The following is an 8,805-nucleotide window of genomic DNA, read 5'->3' on the forward strand; positions in this document are numbered from 1 at the left end:
GGTGGGGGAGGGGTATGTGGTCAACTCGCTAATGTTGTCCTCTATTCAGAGATGCTCATTCAAATCTCTTCTGTAGGTTGACATGCTAACTTGCCAAAGAATACTTTAACCATAAGTAGGGTGATTTGTCCCCCTGCGGTTTCTAGCAACGTGCCCAGCAAAGCTACCAAGGAGAAAGCCCGGGCAAGGAACGTTTGAGGAGAGGCCAAGGCATCCTCGTGGTCTCGCATTTGCCTGACCCCGAGGATGAGTCCCCTCCCTTGTTCGCTGTATTCAAACCCCTGGGGACCGGAGCCCTTCAGTATGACGTGCCCTGGGTATACACATTTCCCTGATTTCCAGACAGTGTTTAAACCTCTCTGTTGTGGACGTGAAGACCTCCCCAACATGACGATGAAGGCAGACACAGGTGCACCTCCAGGTGATGTCAGGAAGTGTTCGGGTTCTAGAGAAGGGTCTTTTAAAAAAAAGTCACCATAGTAAACCCTCTCGGGCACCGTGCAGATGTATCCATATATATGCAGATCAACAAATACACGATAGGGACAGATAGATGAGTAATGGGCAATAGTGTTAGGCAGATAGGTAAATAGATGACAGATACTGTTAGATGGATGGGTGCATTGATAGATGATTGATAGGTAGACAGATGGCTAGATAAATAGACAGATAAAAGATGGAATGACAGATGGATAGATGGATACGTGGATACATGGTTGATAGATAGTTAGATAGATAGATAGATAGATAATAGATATGATGGGTGGATGGAAGGATAGATAGATAGATAGATAGATAATAAATAAAGATGATGGATGGATAGATATGATGGATGAATGGATGCATAGATAGAATGGATGTGTGAATGGATGGATGGATGGATAGATAGATAGATAGATATAATGGATGGGTGGATAGATAGATAGATAGATAGATAGATAGATAGATAGGATGGGTGAATGGATGGATAGATAGATAGATAGATAGATAGATAGATAGATATAATGGATGGGTGAATGGATGGATGGATAGATAGATAGATAGATAGATAGATATAGTGGATGGGTGAATGGATGGATGGATGATGGATAGATAGATAGATAGATAGATAGGATGGGTGAATGGATGGATAGATAGATAGATAGATAGATAGATAGATAGGATGGGTGAATGGATGGATTCACCCATGGATGGATGGATGGATAGATAGATAGATAGATAGATAGATAGATAGGATGGGTGAATGGATGGATGGATAGATAGATAGATAGATAGATAGATAGATAGATAGATAGAATGGATGGGTGAATGGATGGATGGATGATGGATAGATAGATAGATAGATAGATAGATAGATAGATAGAATGGATGGGTGCATGGATGGATTCACCCATGGATGGATGCATGGATGGATGGATAGATAGATAGATAGATAGATAGATAGATAGATAGATATAATAGATGGGTGAATGGATGGATGGATAGATAGATGATAGATAGATAGATAGATAGATAGATAGATAGATAGATGGTAGATATGAGGGATGGATAGGTGGATGGACGGATAGATAGATAGATAGATAGATAGATAGATAGATATAATGGATGGGTGAATGGATGGATGGATGATGGATAGATAGATAGATAGATAGATAGATAGATAGATAGATATAATGGATGGGTGAATGGATGGATAGATGATAGATAGATAGATAGATAGATAGATAGATAGATAGGATGGGTGAATGGATGGATAGATAGATAGATAGATAGATAGATAGATATAATGGATGGGTGAATAGATGGATGGATAGATAGATAGATAGATAGATAGATAGATAGATAGATAGATAGAATGGATGGGTGAATGGATGGATGGATGATGGATAGATAGATAGATAGATAGATAGATAGATAGATAGATAGAATGGATGGGTGCATGGATGGATTCACCCATGGATGGATGGATGCATGGATGGATGGATAGATAGATAGATAGATAGATAGATAGATAGATAGATATAATAGATGGGTGAATGGATGGATGGATAGATAGATGATAGATAGATAGATAGATAGATAGATAGATAGATGGTAGATATGAGGGATGGATAGGTGGATGGATGGATAGATAGATAAATAGATAGATGGATATAATGGATGGGTGAATGGATGGATGGATAGATAGATAATAGATGGATAGATAGATGATATGTATAGATAGAAGATAGATAGATATGGATGGATAGGTGGATGGATAGTCTAGGTAAATGGGTAGGAAGCTGGAACACATTTAGCTCACATATTTGACCTTTGATCGCCTGATTTCAATGCATGATTCATCATCCTACTTAACAAAGACTAACTGAAACTAGTCTTCTGCAAGCCCCCCATCCACAGTTAAAATTTATATGAAATTAGATGTTTACTTTATTGTTTCATCAGAGAAGCAGTGTCATGAAATGAGTCGAAGGAAAACGGCTGACTGGGGGTGGGGGAGGGGAAAATCCCCTAAATGGACCCATTTACATTTGTTTCCATGTGAAATCTATAGCCTGCCCTGCTTGAGTCCATGAGGGCAGGATGGCCCGGTGATGAGTGGCCCAGACTCAGGGCGGGGGTGGGCTTCATTAGCAAGACTGGGTCCAAATCCCAGCTCTGTCCGTGGGAGGTGCATGGCCTCCGGGCAGCGACCTCCTTCTGTGAGCCCAGTTGCCACCTTGGAAGACGGGATAGTATTGCTTTCCTGTGGCTACGGCAACACATGACCACACATGGGGGGGCACTACAAACCACAGAGACTTTCTCTCTCACGACTCTGGAGGCCAGAAGTCCAAAGCCAAGGTGTTAGGAGGGCTGGTTCCTTCTGAAGGAGGGTTCAATTAACAAGTGACGTCTTTCTCAAGTAAGCTGGTGGACTGGGCGTTGAAAGGAGGCAACTGAGGGGGAAATAGTTCACGTGAATGTGTGAAGTCCTGAATCTCTCTAGATTATCCAGGCATCTGTCCATCTACATTTGTTATCTAGGTATGTATGTACGTATGTATGTATGTGTATCTGTCTATGTGTCCATCCATCTGTCCATCCATCTACATATCCATCTGTTCATTTATGTCTGTCTGTTATCTGTCTGCTATCTATCTATCTATCTATCTATCTATCTATGATTCTATCTATCTATGATTCCATCCATCTATCCATCCATCATATCTATCTATCTATCTATCTATCTATCTATCTATCATCCATCTATCATATCTATCTATCTATCTATCTATCTACCTATCTTTCTATGTATCCATCATATCTATCTATCTATCTATCTATCTATCTATCTATCTATCTATCTCTATCCATCCATCCATCCATGGGATGAGAATGTTCTGGAAGCAGATAGAGGTGGTAAATTGAGAATGTGCTAAATGCCCCAAATTTCTTAAAATTTTCTAATGTTTATTTTTGAGAGACAGAGACGGAGCGTGGGCCAGGGAGGGACAGAGAGAGAGGGAGACACAGCATCCGAAGCGGGCTCCAGGCTCCGAGCTGTCGGCACAGAGCCCGATGCGGGGCTCGAACCCACGAACCGTGAGATCATGAGCCGAGCCGAAGTCGGACGCCTAACCAACTGAGCCACCCAGGCGCCCCCCGAACTGTCTCCTTTTAAAGGGTGAGTTGTGTGTGATGTGAATGACATCGCAATAAACACATGCCTCGTGGGTCACGGGGCGGGGGGGGAGCCTGAAGACATTTCTGTTTTAGTTCCCCGTGTCTCAGCCGGCTGTTGCTCCTGTGTCCTCCCTGCTGTCCCCCGTTTGCCCCACCTCCTGAGACAGCCTCACCCCTCGGGTCACTGCTGGGGTGTCTGGAGCTGGCCGCCCACGTCTCCTGGTGTGCGGTTGCCGTGGCCGGTTGAACCCCAGGCGGGGCCAGAGTCGAGAGGAAGCGTTGAGAGTGGCCACCTTCACTGATTAAGTAACACTTTCCCCCAGGAAGCCGGCCTGCACTGGTTCAGGGTCCCAGGGGCTGAAATTGTTCTCATTTCCTTCTTTTCCGAGGCCGCAGACAGCTTTCTTCCTGGCCCGCGTCCCGGGGGTGACGGGGAAGGCATGGGCCGAGTGCCAGGGAGCCCGAAGAGGGCGTCTGCCCACCCTGAGCATGCGTCACACTACACGTTTGCAAACGCTTTCTCTGAGAGAGACCACGTCCCAAGGTGGGGAAACCGAGGCACAGAGTCCCTCCAGACGCGCCCCGGACACACGTCCCAAGGTGGGGAAACCGAGGCACAGAGTCCCTCCAGACGCGCCCCGGACACACGTCCACAGGTGGGGAAACTGAGGCACAGAGTCCCTCCAGACGCGCCCCGGACACACATCCACAGGTGGGGAAACTGAGGCACAGAGGCCCTCCAGACGCGCCCCGGACACACGTCCACAGGTGGGGAAACTGAGGCACAGAGGCCCTCCAGACGCGCCCCGGACACACGTCCACAGGTGGGGAAACCAAGGCAGAGTCCCTCCAGACGCGCCCCGGACACACGTCCCAAGGTGGGGAAACTGAGGCACAGAGTCCCTCCAGACGCTCCCTGGACCCACGTCCCACAGGTGGGGAAACCGAGGCACAGAGTCCCTCTAGACGCGCCCCGGACCCACGTCCCAAGGTGGGGAAACCGAGGCACAGAGGGCCGAAGGAAGCTGAGCGGCCAGTGAGAGGTGTCATCAGAGCCCAGGCCCACGTTTTCTGACCACGAGTAGAAAGCACCCGGGTCCTACGCAGTGGTTTGAGCCAAGCGCTGTCTGAGCCCTCCTCCCGCACCGCGTCCAGCAGCCTGTCTCGCTGTCTGCGCTCGGTGGGTATTTTTGGGGCCACACTGGGTGCCGAGCGTTCCCTGAGGGCTGAGGGGACCGCCCCGAGACCCTCGCCTGTGCCCCCCTTTATTCAGCCCTGGTTTTCCCAAAGGCAGGGAACTGTGTGCACTTGACACAGTTCACCCTGACCTGCCAGGTGAGTTCGCACCTGCCCTTTGCAGGGTGTGAGCATCGGGGTGTGGGGACGAGTCACAACACCGGGACAGAAGAGGCAGAGGGCGTCCGCAGGGTCCCCACGTCCGGGCCTGGACAGCCGAGGCCCCCTGGATCCAGCCATGCCTGAAGCTGACATAGACGTCTAAGTACCCATTTGCCAATTTCCACGTTGACCTAAGATCGCATGACTCAAGTTTCTGTTGTTTGCCATCCAAAGCGTTACTTAACTCAGGGCCTCGGTTTCCCCGTCAGGAAAACGGGAATGAGAGCACCCGCCTGGATTAGGTGTCAGAAAAGTCCGGGACAAATCCCTCGTAAATGTGGCCGGTGTAATGTCAGTGCTCCCTCCGTGTTAGCTATTATTCCTAAAAGCCAGAAGCAACATCCCTCTGCCCCCATTAAACCAAAACTAAAAAAAAAACAAGGAGCAAACGGCAGGTGTTCAGACAATTCTGGAATAAAAATCTTTGAAGAAGGCGACCTTGCGTCTTTGGGGACACAGAGCAGCCCGTGCAGGTGGGTCCCTGGGGTCTGCCCTGCCTCAGCGTCCCCCCCCCGCCCCCCACGGCTTGCACGCGTCTCCTTGGGTCCCATGACTTACAGGTGACCGTCCTGGGCGAGCCGGCCCCGTGGAGTTTCAGAGCCGAGCGGTGGGGACCCTCCCCCTGGTGCAGACGTGGCTGTCCGTGTGGAGAAGGAACGGAGGCCGCGGGACCCCTCCGCCGGTCCCCCAGCACACTCGACCCGGTCCCCAACCCCCGGGGACCCAGCTGGCCGCTTGTAACGAAAACCTGTCATGTGCAGATTTAATTAAACGCACTGAGGTTACGAAAGGCGGAGCCCCAGGGCACAGCCACAGCGCATGGGGGTTCCTCTTTTACGCAGCCGGCTCCCTGGTCGCTGCTGGGATTTTACATATTTTTAACACATTTTTTTTTAAAAAACATGTCATCAGAAAAAAGGTTCCCCTGAATACATATTCAGGGCAGCACTTGATGGGGGCTCGTGCATGATGAGAACAGCTGGGAGACTGAAGCTTGGTTTTCTTTCAATACTTGTAGTATCATTTTACATGGGATGACCGCTCACTGTTCTCGAGGAAGCAGCTCGAACACGTACAACGGCCTGTTTTCTGAGGGTCCCCCCTGCGATGGCTGAATTGTGTCCCACACCCCCGCCCCAACCACCCCCTGAAATTCACGTCCTGGAGCCCTGTCCCCAGGACCTCAGAATGTGCAGGATTTGGACACAGGGTCTTTAAACAGGTAATTAAATCAAATGACATCAGCAGGGTGGCCCGGATCCCTAGGGCTCTGATGTCCTTAGAAGAAGAGGAGGTCAGACCACAGACACACACACAGGAGCCACCACATGAGGACGTGAGGACATGGGGAGAACACGGCATCTACACGCCCAGGACAGAGGCCTCGGCAGGAAGCAGACTCAGCCCTGCCTGGATCTCAGCCTCCCCGCCTCGGCCCTGCCTGGACCTCAGACACCCAGCCTTGGCCTCACCTAGATCTCAGAGTCCCAGCCTCACCCCTGCCTGGATCTCAGGTTCTAGGCCTCAGCCCTGCCTGGATCTCAGACTCCCAAACTCAGACCCTCCTGGACGTCAGATTCCCAGACTCAGGCCCTCCTGGACCTCAGACACCCAGCCTCAGCCCTGCCTGGATCTCAGGTTCTAGGCCTCAGCCCTGCCTGGACCTCAGACCCCCAAACTCAGACCCTCCTGGACATCAGATTCCCAGACTCAGGCCCTCCTGGACCTCAGACCCCCCAGCCTCAGCCCCTCCTGGATCTCAGACTCCGAGCCTCGGCCCTGCCTGGATCTCAGTCTCCCAGCCTCGGCCCTGCCTGGATCTCAGCATCCCAGCCTCAGCCCTGCCTGAACCTCAGACCTCCAAACTCAGCCCCTCCTGGACATCAGATTCCCAAACTCAGACCCTCCTGGACCTCAGACCCCCCAGCCTCAGCCCCTCCTGGATCTCAGACTCCGAGCCTCGGCCCTGCCTGGATCTCAGTCTCCCAGCCTCGGCCCTGCCTGGATCTCAGCATCCCAGCCTCAGCCCTGCCTGGATCTCAGGTTCTAGGCCTCAGCCCTGCGTGGACCTCAGACTCCAAGCCTCAACCCTGCCTGGATCTCAGACCCCCAGCCTCGGCCCTGCCTGGATCTCAGTTTCTAGGCCTCAGCCCTGCCTGGATCTCCGACTCCCAGCCTGAGCCCTGCCTGGAACTCAGACCCCCAGCCTCAGCCCTGCCTGAATCTCATCCTCCCTGCCTCGGCCCTGCCTGGGCCTCAGACACCCAGCCTCAGCCCCTCCTGGATCTCAGACTCCCAGCCTCGACCCTGCCTGGATCTCATACTCCCAGCCTCAGCCCTGCCTGGATCTCAGCCTCCCAGCCTCAGCCCTGCCTAGATCTCACTTTCTAGGCCTCCGCCCTGCATAGACCTCAGATTCCCAGGCTCAGCCCTGCATGGATCTCAGACCCCCAAACTCAGCCCCTCCAGGACCTCAGGTTCCCAGCCTCGGCCCTGCCTGGATCTCATACTCCCAGCCTCAGCCCTGCCTGGATCTCAGCCTCCCAGCCTCGACCCTGCCTGGATCTCATACTCCCAGCCTCAGCCCTGCCTGGATCTCAGCCTCCCAGCCTCGACCCTGCCTGGATCTCATACTCCCAGCCTCAGCCCTGCCTGGATCTCAGCCTCCCAGCCTCAGCCCTGCCTGGATCTCACTTTCTAGGCGTCCGCCCTGCATAGACCTCAGATTCCCAGGCTCAGCCCTGCATGGATCTCAGACCCCCAAACTCAGCCCCTCCAGGACCTCAGGTTCCCAGCCTCGGCCCTGCCTGGATCTCATACTCCCAGCCTCAGCCCTGCCTGGATCTCAGCCTCCCAGCCTCAACCCTGCCTGGATCTCAGGTTCTAGGCCTCAGCCCTGCGTGGACCTCAGACTCCCAGGCTCAGCCCTGCATGGATCTCAGACCCCCAAACTCAGCCCCTCCTGGACCTCAGACTCCCAGCCTCAGCCCCGACTGGATCTCAGCCTCCCAGCCTTGGCCACACCTGGATCTCAGACTCCCAACCTGCAGCCCTGGCTGGATCTCAGAACCCCAGCCTCAGCCCTGGCTGGATCTCAGAACCCCAGCCTTGGCCCTGCCTGGACCTCAGAACCCCAGCCTCGGCCCTGCCTGCACCTCAGAACCCCAGCCTCGGCCCTGCCTGCACCTCAGACACCCAGCCTCAGCCTCTCCTGGATCTCAGCCTCCCAGCCTCAGCCCTGCCTGGACCTCAGACCCCCAAACTCAGCCCCTCCTGGACATCAGATTCCCAGACTCAGCCTCTCCTGGACCTCAGATGCCCAGCCTCAGCCCCTCCCGGATCTCAGCCTCCCAGCCTCAGCCCTGCCTGGATCTCAGATTCTAGGCCTCAGCCCTGCCTGGATCTCACTTTCTAGGCCTCAGCCCTGCATGGACCTCAGACTCCCAGGCTCAGCCCTGCATGGATCTCAGACCCCCAAACTCAGCCCCTCCTGGACCTCAGACTCCCAGCCTCGGCCCTGCCTGGATCTCAGCCTCCCAGCCTCAGCCCTGCCTGGATTTCAGGTTCTAGGCCTCAGCCCTGCGTGGACGGCAGACTCCCAGGCTCAGCCCTGCATGGATCTCAGACCCCCAAACTCAGCCCCTCCTGGACCTCAGGCTCACAGCCTCAGCCCTACCTGGATCTCAGACTCTTGGCCTCGGCCCTGCCTGGATCTCAGACCCCCAGTCTCAGCCCTGCCTG

At 53.2% G+C, this 8,805-nt stretch overlaps 2 protein-coding genes across 2 annotated transcripts in view; both read right to left on the minus strand.

Annotated features, from left to right (window-relative positions):
* ASMTL (acetylserotonin O-methyltransferase like) overlaps nucleotides 1-8,805 on the minus strand; it is a 71,656-nt gene that overhangs the window by 46,070 nt on the left and 16,781 nt on the right. The window lies entirely within an intron of this gene.
* P2RY8 (P2Y receptor family member 8) overlaps nucleotides 1-8,805 on the minus strand; it is a 37,450-nt gene that overhangs the window by 11,867 nt on the left and 16,778 nt on the right. The gene's annotated exons all lie outside the window — the stretch shown is intronic.

This window comes from Panthera leo, chromosome Y (genome assembly GCF_018350215.1).
Source record: "Panthera leo isolate Ple1 chromosome Y, P.leo_Ple1_pat1.1, whole genome shotgun sequence".
In the NCBI taxonomy this organism is placed as follows: domain Eukaryota; kingdom Metazoa; phylum Chordata; class Mammalia; order Carnivora; family Felidae; genus Panthera; species Panthera leo.